Raw genomic sequence first — 9,074 nt, forward strand, 5'->3', positions numbered from 1 at the left:
CGGGATGAGGTAGAGGAGATTGATGAACTGGGTCCACCTCATTCTCCGATTTTATGCCTGGTTCTTGAAATGGGGTTGCCGATCATGCTGCACAAGCAAATAATTCGTGAGAGGATGGGGACCGGTTCCCCCGTGGTTCCTCCGACAATCAAATCAGCTGGTGAGTTTGAGTGGGGGGAAGGGGAAGATGAGGAACCGATGAGGTTCTTGAGGGAGTTGTGTGCATGTGAGAGGGAGACCCATGTAGGCTGTCTAAAAATCACAATAGATAGCTGATCCCCATCAAACACCGATGATGGAAGTTACAATCTGACGACTTCCAGAAGGCTACAATTTGAAGACTTTCACGTAGATCGCTAAAGATTACAATCTGACGACCTTCACGACAACCGATGAGACCTCTAGTTCAACAGCCTTCACAATCAACATCGAGAGTTACAATCTGATGACTCTTGCATATCAAAGAGCTATAGTAAAGATTACAAAATGACGATCTTTGCAAAACTTCGATAGAAAGAGACTACAAATCGACGGTCTCTTCAAATCAAGACGTGAAAGTCCTCCCCGCGTACCAGCATCAAGATGCGCCGCGTTCATAGCCACTAATGCAGCTCAAATGCAGCTTCAAAAGTTGCAAACGCAGCTTCCAAATCGCTGTAAACGCAGCCTTCAAACGCTATAAACATGTAGGCATATAAAATTGCTTATAGGTCCCTTAGCTCAGCTCGGCACGAACCGACAAACCAACGAGGCGACGAGATCGACGAATCGCACGCAAGCAACGGAATACATCCATTGGAAAAGCAGGGCTACGATTTCACACTCGGAGAAGGTTTATACTTCGATCGAGGTCCTCGTAATCCAGCCAAAGCAGTATATGTACCAAAAGGTAAACCTGAGGATTATTATAAATATGGGCGAGGCTTAGGTTATGTTTCATCAGATGACGAATGTGGTTGGCAAATTATCGATCAAATTGCTAACAAAGCCAAGAAGGGATACTCTCCCGATGCTTCAGAGTGGGACTCCGATACAAGTCTGGGAGAAGTTTTCAAAACCCTAATGGCGAACATGACTACAGCTGATCCATCCACCATGGAAGACGACGATCAAATGCCAACATGGGAAGACCCGTGGGTTCACCATCTGAATATGCAGTATGGCGATAGGTTCGAGCAAAGAGAACCACCCACTGAAGATAAAATAGTCCAGATTAACATGGGTGATGAAGCTAACCCAAAGCCTATATTCATCAGCGACAGTCTTCCCCCAGATGAGAAGGAGGAATTGATTGCTCTCATCAGGGAATATATCGACGTCTTCGCATGGAATTATGAAGACATGCCAGGGCTCGACCCCAATGTCGCAATGCACCGCCTCGATATCAAGCCGGATGCCAAACCTGTCAAGCAACAGCAAAGACGGTTTCGTCCGCAGATTATGGAAGCCATTGAGGCAGAGGTTAAGAAGTTGATCGAATCAGGATTTATCCGAGAGGAACAACATCCAGACTGGTTAGCCAACATCGTTCCCGTCATGAAGAAGAATGGCAAAATCAGGATTTGCATCGACTTCAGGAACCTGAATGAAGCATGTCCGAAAGACGATTTCCCTCTCCCGATCACGGATGTCATTATCGACAATACATGTGGATTTGAGAGGATGTCCTTCATGGATGGATTTTCGGGATATAACCAGATCAAGATGCATCCAGAGGATGAGAAGCATACGGCGTTTAGAACACCCCTCGGCGTTTTCTGCTATACGGTGATGCCTTTCGGCCTGAAGAATGCCGGTGCCACATACCAGCGAGCGATGACTAAGATTTTCCAAGAACATCTCAGGAAAACAGTCGAATGTTACGTTGATGATTTGGTTGTGAAAAGCCGCAACAAGGAAGATCACATCAAGGATTTGAAGACAATGTTCGATCTCATGAGGAGTCATCAGTTGAAGATGAACCCCACTAAATCATTTCTTGGAATGTCCAGCGGAAAATTTCTTGGGTTCGTCGTCACCACTAAGGGTATACATATCGATCCTGATAAGGTGAAGGCGATACATGAATTGCAGCCCCCGAGGAATCTGAGAGAACTCAGAGGATTGCAAGGGCGTTTAGCTTATATCCGGCGTTTCATCTCAAATCTTTCTGGGAAGTGCCAACCGTTCTCTAAGCTGAACAAGAAAGGAGTATCATTCATCTGGGATGATGCCTGCCAAAAAGCGTTCGAAGATATCAAAACATATCTGGCGAACCCTCCTGTTCTCGTTGCACCGAAATCTGGTAAACCGTTCTTGATTTATCTCAAGGCGATGAACCACTCGATAAGTGCCTTACTAGCGCAAGACGATGATAACGGTCACGAACAGGCAGTTTATTACCTCAGTCGGACCTTGGTAGGCGCTGAGTCTCGATATCCGATGATTGAGAAAGAATGCCTTGCATTGGTATTTGCGATGCAAAAGATGCGGCATTACCTAGTGGGACAGACGATCTACGTTATCTCCAACGTTAATCCAGTACGGGTGTTTATGACGCAACCGGCCTCTATGAATTGGCGTCTAGCGAAGTGGGCCCTTCTCTTGTCCCAATACGATTTGCACTTCAAGCAGCAGAAGTCGATAAAAGGACAGGCGATTTGTGACCTTTTGGCGGCAAACCCGACCACAGATACGGCAGAAGTATATGATGACTTGCCGGATGAAACCCACGAGGTTAACACCACATCACACCAACAAGTATGGCAATTATACTTCGATGGTGCCTCAAGGGCAGTTAATAGAGTAATAACCCCGGGATGTCCTACAGTTTCCTCTGGAGTTGGAGTCGTCTTAATCTCCCCTGGAAAGCACGTGATGCCTCGGGCTTATTCGTTGACTAGTCCGTGCTCCAATAATGTTGCCGAATACAACGCGCTTCTCATTGGACTCAGTTTCGCCAAAGAGCTGGGGGTCGAATATCTCGAAGCTTTTGGAGATTCGCAATTGATAGTCAACCAAGTTCGCGGTGAGTATGAAGTCAGGAATCAAGACCTGATCCCGTACCACCAGGAAGCCATCAAAATGGCAGAATCTTTCGAAGAATTCTTTATTGAATACATCCCTCGTCTCCAGAACGCTTATGCAGACGCACTGGCGGCACTAGCAGTATCACTGGCACAGCCTCCCGAAGCTGAGCTGTTAGTCACAGTACGGACGCATCAACTCTGCGTACCCATATACAGTACGGAGATTGAAGAAGAAGAGGATAGAAACGTGAACGCCAAAGAGGTGAATTCAACTCAAATTGGGTCTGAGTCCCGAGATTGGCGTTTTCCTATCATCGACTACGTCCAATATGGTATCTTGCCAGAGGATGTAAAAGAAAAGGAATCAATCCGCCGAAGAGCTCCAAGATTCTTCTATAATACTGAAACCCATACATTATACCGTAGAGGGTACGACGGTCTTTTACTCCGATGCCTTTCGAACAGAGAAGCAAAGGAAGTTCTTAAGGAAGCACACGAAGGAGAATGTGGTGCGCATCAGCCCGGTCCTAAACTGTATGATCGCATCAGGAGGATGGGATATTTCTGGCCAACGATGGTTCGTGACGCAATCGAATACGCACGAGAATGCCACGCTTGCCAGATACATGCGAATTATATGCATCAACCGCCAGAGCAGTTGCACACGTCAACCACGTCTTGGCCGTTCGAGACTTGGGGCATGGACATAGTCGGTCCTATTTTTCCCCCTTCAGTCAAAGGTGATCGGTTCATCCTCGCGATCACAGATTATTTCTCAAAGTGGGCTGAAGCGATTCCGCTTAGAGAAGTGAAGACGAACAACGTCATCAATTTCATCAAGCATCATGTCATTTACCGACACGGCGTGCCAAGAAGGATCATTCATGACAACGGTCCACAGTTCATAAGCAATGCCTTCGTCAGATTCTGCGACAAGTTCAAAATCGAAGATGTTTCGTCGACAGCTTACTACCCCGCCGCGAATGGATTAGCGGAGGCGTTTAACAAGACGATCATTAAGATCCTGTCCAAGCTCGTGAAGACCAATAAACGAGACTGGGACGATAAACTCGGTGAAGCACTCTGGGCTTATCGCACCACCATACGCACGCCTACGGGAGCTACCCCGTATTCGCTGGTATACGGATGTGAAGCTGTGCTACCGCTGGAAATTCAGATTCCGTCCCTTCGGATCGCCCTCGCAACGGAGATGACGACGGAGGAACAACATCAGAAGCGTCTCGAAGAGCTCGAGAGGCTGGATGAAAAGCGTTTGGAGGCTCAACAACACATCGAGTTTTACCAAGCCAGGATGTCAAGGGCTTTTAACAAAAGAGTCCGACAGAGAAGCTTCAAGGAAGGAGATCTGGTCCTCGCTGCTCGCCGACCAATAATTCTCACCTCCAAGAAGAAAGGTAAATTCGAACCCAAATGGGAAGGACCGTTTGTAATAGACACAGTCTATTCAAACGGCGCATATCGCCTGATTACTCAAGAGGGCGCCAGGCAATTAATGCCAATAAATGGGAAGTTCCTGAAAAAGTACTATCCCTAGTACATTCAGGATAACTCGTTTACCGGGAAGTTCCTTGAAGAATATTACACTTAATATTCTAGAGGATAACCCAAAATCATTGTCTACCACCAAAATCCCTCACTGATCAGTTTCAATTGACAGTGAGTCCACCAAAAGTATCCATCTGGCCCTCTTGACTCTTTCCATAGACAAGAGGTCCATTTTCATTTCGGAGTCCCCTTTCGATAAACGAAAGAACTCCCTTCTCTTTCTCTTTGGTCAAGCCTTCCCATGGTTATAGCCAAAGTTGAAATTCCACTTCGATAAACGAAGAACCCATTTTCAGTTTAGATAACCCATCCTATAAAAGGCAAGTTTATCTAAATTTTCCAGATTCTCGGAGTGGACACCCCACTTCTAGTTTCTTCTTCGCTGGAAATAGAATATAAAATTCTTCCTTTCCAGAATCAGGGAATAGAATATAAAATTCTTCCTTCCTTGTCTGTCGGGTTCGCCTTCACCCTAAAAGAAGACCGGGAAATAGAATATAAAATTCTTCCTTTCCCGCATCGATCTTTTCCGAAATTTGTCAATTTAGGATTCATCCTAGGAAGTTTATCCCGAATCCTAAGCAGGGATAAGTCTGCGCCTAACACGCGCTGCCGGTTTAGTCTTTTTCCGCACAAAAAGACACCAGAGTCTGATTCTGGGGTATTTTATCCTGAAACCTAAGCAAGGATAAGTCTGCGCTTAACCTGCGCTGCCGGTTAGTTCTTAACCGTTAAAAAGAACACCCATTCACATATTCACATTGTGGCAGGTTGTTATTAATAACACCAAAATCCATGCCTTACACGCATGGGGAATGTCATCCTGAATCCTAAGAAGGGATATGCCGACGCCTAACATGCGTCGCCGGTTTAGTCTTTCTCCGTAGAAAAAGACACCAGAGTTTGATTCTGGGGTATTCTATCCTGAAACCTAAGCAAGGATAAGTCTGCGCTTAACCTGCGCTGCCGGTTAGTTCTTAACCGTTAAAAAGAACACCCGTTCACATATTCGACATTGTGGTAGGTTGTTATTAATAACACCAAAATCCATGCCTTACACGCATGGGGAATTTCATCCTGAATCCTAAGAAAGGATATGCCGACGCCTAACACGCGTCGCCGGTTTAGTCTTTCGCCGTAGAAAAAGACACCAGAAGACCAGTCTGGGGTATTTTATCCCGAAACCTAAATAGGGATAAAGTCAACACCTAACACGTGTTGCCGGGTAGCCTATTCCCGTAGCAATGGCGAAGTCTATGTATTCGGTCTATTCCTGTGAGAAAGACGAAGTCTACGTATTCAATATCGTAGCACTAAAAGGGTTAACTCTTTTAGCGTAACGTCACATGCGGAACGGACTTAAACAATCCGCATGCTAGCCCGACTCAAACGGTAGTCGGTAAAGGCTAATCAAACCCGTTGAAGGCTGGGGGTTAGCCAAAAACCCTAAAGTCAACGCCTAACACGCGTCGCCGGGTAGTCTATTCCGTAAAAAAAGACGAAGTCTACGTATTCAATAGCGTAGCACTAAAAGGGTTAGCTCTTTTAGCTTAACGTCACGTTTAGTCTTTTACCGATTGAAAAAGACACCAGAGTTCGATTCTGGGGTATCTCATCCCGAAGCCTAAGTAGGGATAAGTCAACGTCTAATACACGTTGCTGGGTAGCCTATTCCCATAACAATGGTAAAGCCTATGTATTCAACATCATAGCACAAAGTCTCAGAGAATTCACTCTCTTAGCACAACGTTACATGCGGAACGGATTTCGTCAATCCGCATGCTAGCCCGACTCAAACGGTAGTCGGTAAAGGCTTATCAAACCCGTTGATGGCTGAGGGTTTGCCAAAAATCCTATAAATACGAGTCACTAACGCATCAGCTTCATTAGTTGGTCTCATGACCGGAGCATCCAACGACATTCGAAACCCTAGGGTTAACGCCGGTCAACGCGTAACCCTAGGTCAACGCCAGTCAACGCGTTGCAATCAAACAGTCAACGTACGACGTCCAAAACCCTAAGGTCAACGCCGGACAACGCGTAACCCTAGGTCAACGCCTATCAATGCGTTGCAATGAAAAAAAATCTCACTCCGAAAAGTATACGAGTATAAACTGCTTCTTACTCCGAAAAGTATACGAGTATAAACTGCTTCTTACTCCGAAAAGTATACGAGTATAAACTGCTTCTTATTACTCCGAAAAGTATACGAGTATAAACTGCTTCTTATTACTCCGAAAAGTATACGAGTATAAACTGCTTCTTACTCCGAAAAGTATACGAGTATAAACTGCTTCTTACTCCGAAAAGTATACGAGTATAAACTGCTCCTTACTCCGAAAAGTATACGAGTATAAACTGCTTCTTAACACTCCGAAAAGTATACGAGTATAAACTGTTTCTTAATACTCCAATAAGGTATACGAGTATAAACTATTCCCTATTGTTGGTTGAGAAGTTCCTGGAGAATATTTTCATTCTTAAGGATAACTCAACAACACTACGCCGGACAACGCGTCGCAAATAAAGACTCAACGCCGACAGTCGAGGGTCAGTTCTGTGTTCAACCAACAAGCACGAGCTAAAAATCAGAAAACCAGGAATTGACTTCAAGTTCGAATTTCCGACAACGGTCAGATAATAAATGCAGCACCGGAACTCTTGCAGACATTCGACGAAGCACCGAATAGCCTGGAAGATTGAAGGAATCAAGAACGGAAGTCATTCCAATGTCCCATTACACCAACTGAAGGTGGGGACAATCATATCCAAAGTATTCCAGACTCTTCTATAAAAGAACGAGACTGAAATACTTTGGAGGGGGTATCTGTAGGCATATAAAATTGCTTATAGGTCCCTTAGCTCAGCTCGGCACGAACCGACAAACCAACGAGGCGACGAGATCGACGAATCGCACGCAAGCAACGGAATACATCCATTCGCGTGCGGGATCAAGCCAAGTGTTCGAAGAGTCAACGAGTCATCCAACCGAGAGCGGACTCGGACGAATCGCGATCGAATCAAGATCAGTTTCGAACTCAAACTCAAAAGCCGATTTACTGCCTAATCGGGATCCAGACTTCCAAATCAAGATCCCGAACAAATAAAAGATCACAACAGAACCACAACCGAATCACAGACAGAACCGGAAACAACGGAAAACAACGGAACGAACAACACCCGGAGGGGCTCGGCCGAAACCGAACCATCTCAAGGTGGCTCGGCCCAAGCCGAGCCACCCCCTGGGGTGGCCGAGCCACCTCAGGGTGGCCGGCCACCTAGGGTGTCGGCCACACGTGCACACGGGCACAGTGACGCTTGGCTATAAATAGGAGAGGGGGTTGTTCATTTTGAAGGGTTGGAAAATTTGGAGAGGCGAAGTCCTGCTGGATTGGAGACTCGGAACTTAAAAAAAAAGATTGAAGCTTTGGGACTTCGGGGACTCACTCTTTCAGATCTGGTGCTCGGCGATCATCAACGTCAAATAAGGCAGGTGTTCGAGAGGATCGGATCTCAGATCTACGCAGGCACACTCCGGATCTAAGCTTGGTCTTAGATCCCGAGATTTGGACGATTGTTTCCTTGGTGAATCAATCCTCCCCGGCTATTATTTCCTTCGTGGAATACGTACAAACGCAGCTTCCAAATTGCTGTAAACGCAGCTCAGATCCGCTGCCAAACGCAGCTCTTAAATCGTACAAACGCAGCTTCCAAATTGCTGTAAACGCAGCTCAGATCCGCTGCCAAACACAGCTCTTAAATCGCTGCAAATGAGCTTCCAAACGCTACGTCCGAGCTTCCAGATGCTGCGTTCAAGCTTTTAGGCATTGCGTTTGGACACAGAATTCATGCCAGAACGCGGGCCTGCGTTTGACTCGTTCAAACACGAGCTGAACGGTTCCAAAACCATTTCCCACGATCTGAGGGGATCACAGCCCCACTTAAGAGTGATTTAAGGGGCGGTTACATCCCATTAGCCCCACTTAGGAGCGAATTAAGGAGGTGGTTACACCCCTTAATCCCCTATAAATAACTGAAAATCAATTCAGTTCAGGGGCAGTCGGTTGGAACTTCTTGGCAGCGAAAAGAGGATCATTGATCCTTCGGTTGGAGTTTTGGAGATCGGCAACAAGATCTTCTTCATCCTTGGCTTATAACCGATTTTCGGTTAAATCAACTCTTTTATAGAGTTTTAAACTCGTTCAGAGTTCTCCACAACGTCAAATCGTGAGGAGAAGACCACGTTCCAGTGAAACAAGACATCGGATCGTCAACGAGAAGCAAACTCGACGTGAGCATTCGAGGGAGGCATCTCATCGCTACCGTAAAGAACCCAGATTTAAACAAAGGGGAGAATCCAGATCATTCTCTTCTCTTTTATAATCAGGAAATCCAATTGTAACTGAGATTAAAGGAATACAAATCAAATTTTCCTTTATTGTCTTTTTACTGCAAAATTTTCCACCAAACAACCCAGTGATCGGCCGTTCTTGATCAAGC

This window comes from Asparagus officinalis, chromosome 4 (genome assembly GCF_001876935.1).
Source record: "Asparagus officinalis chromosome 4, Aspof.V1, whole genome shotgun sequence".
Classification (NCBI taxonomy): domain Eukaryota; kingdom Viridiplantae; phylum Streptophyta; class Magnoliopsida; order Asparagales; family Asparagaceae; genus Asparagus; species Asparagus officinalis.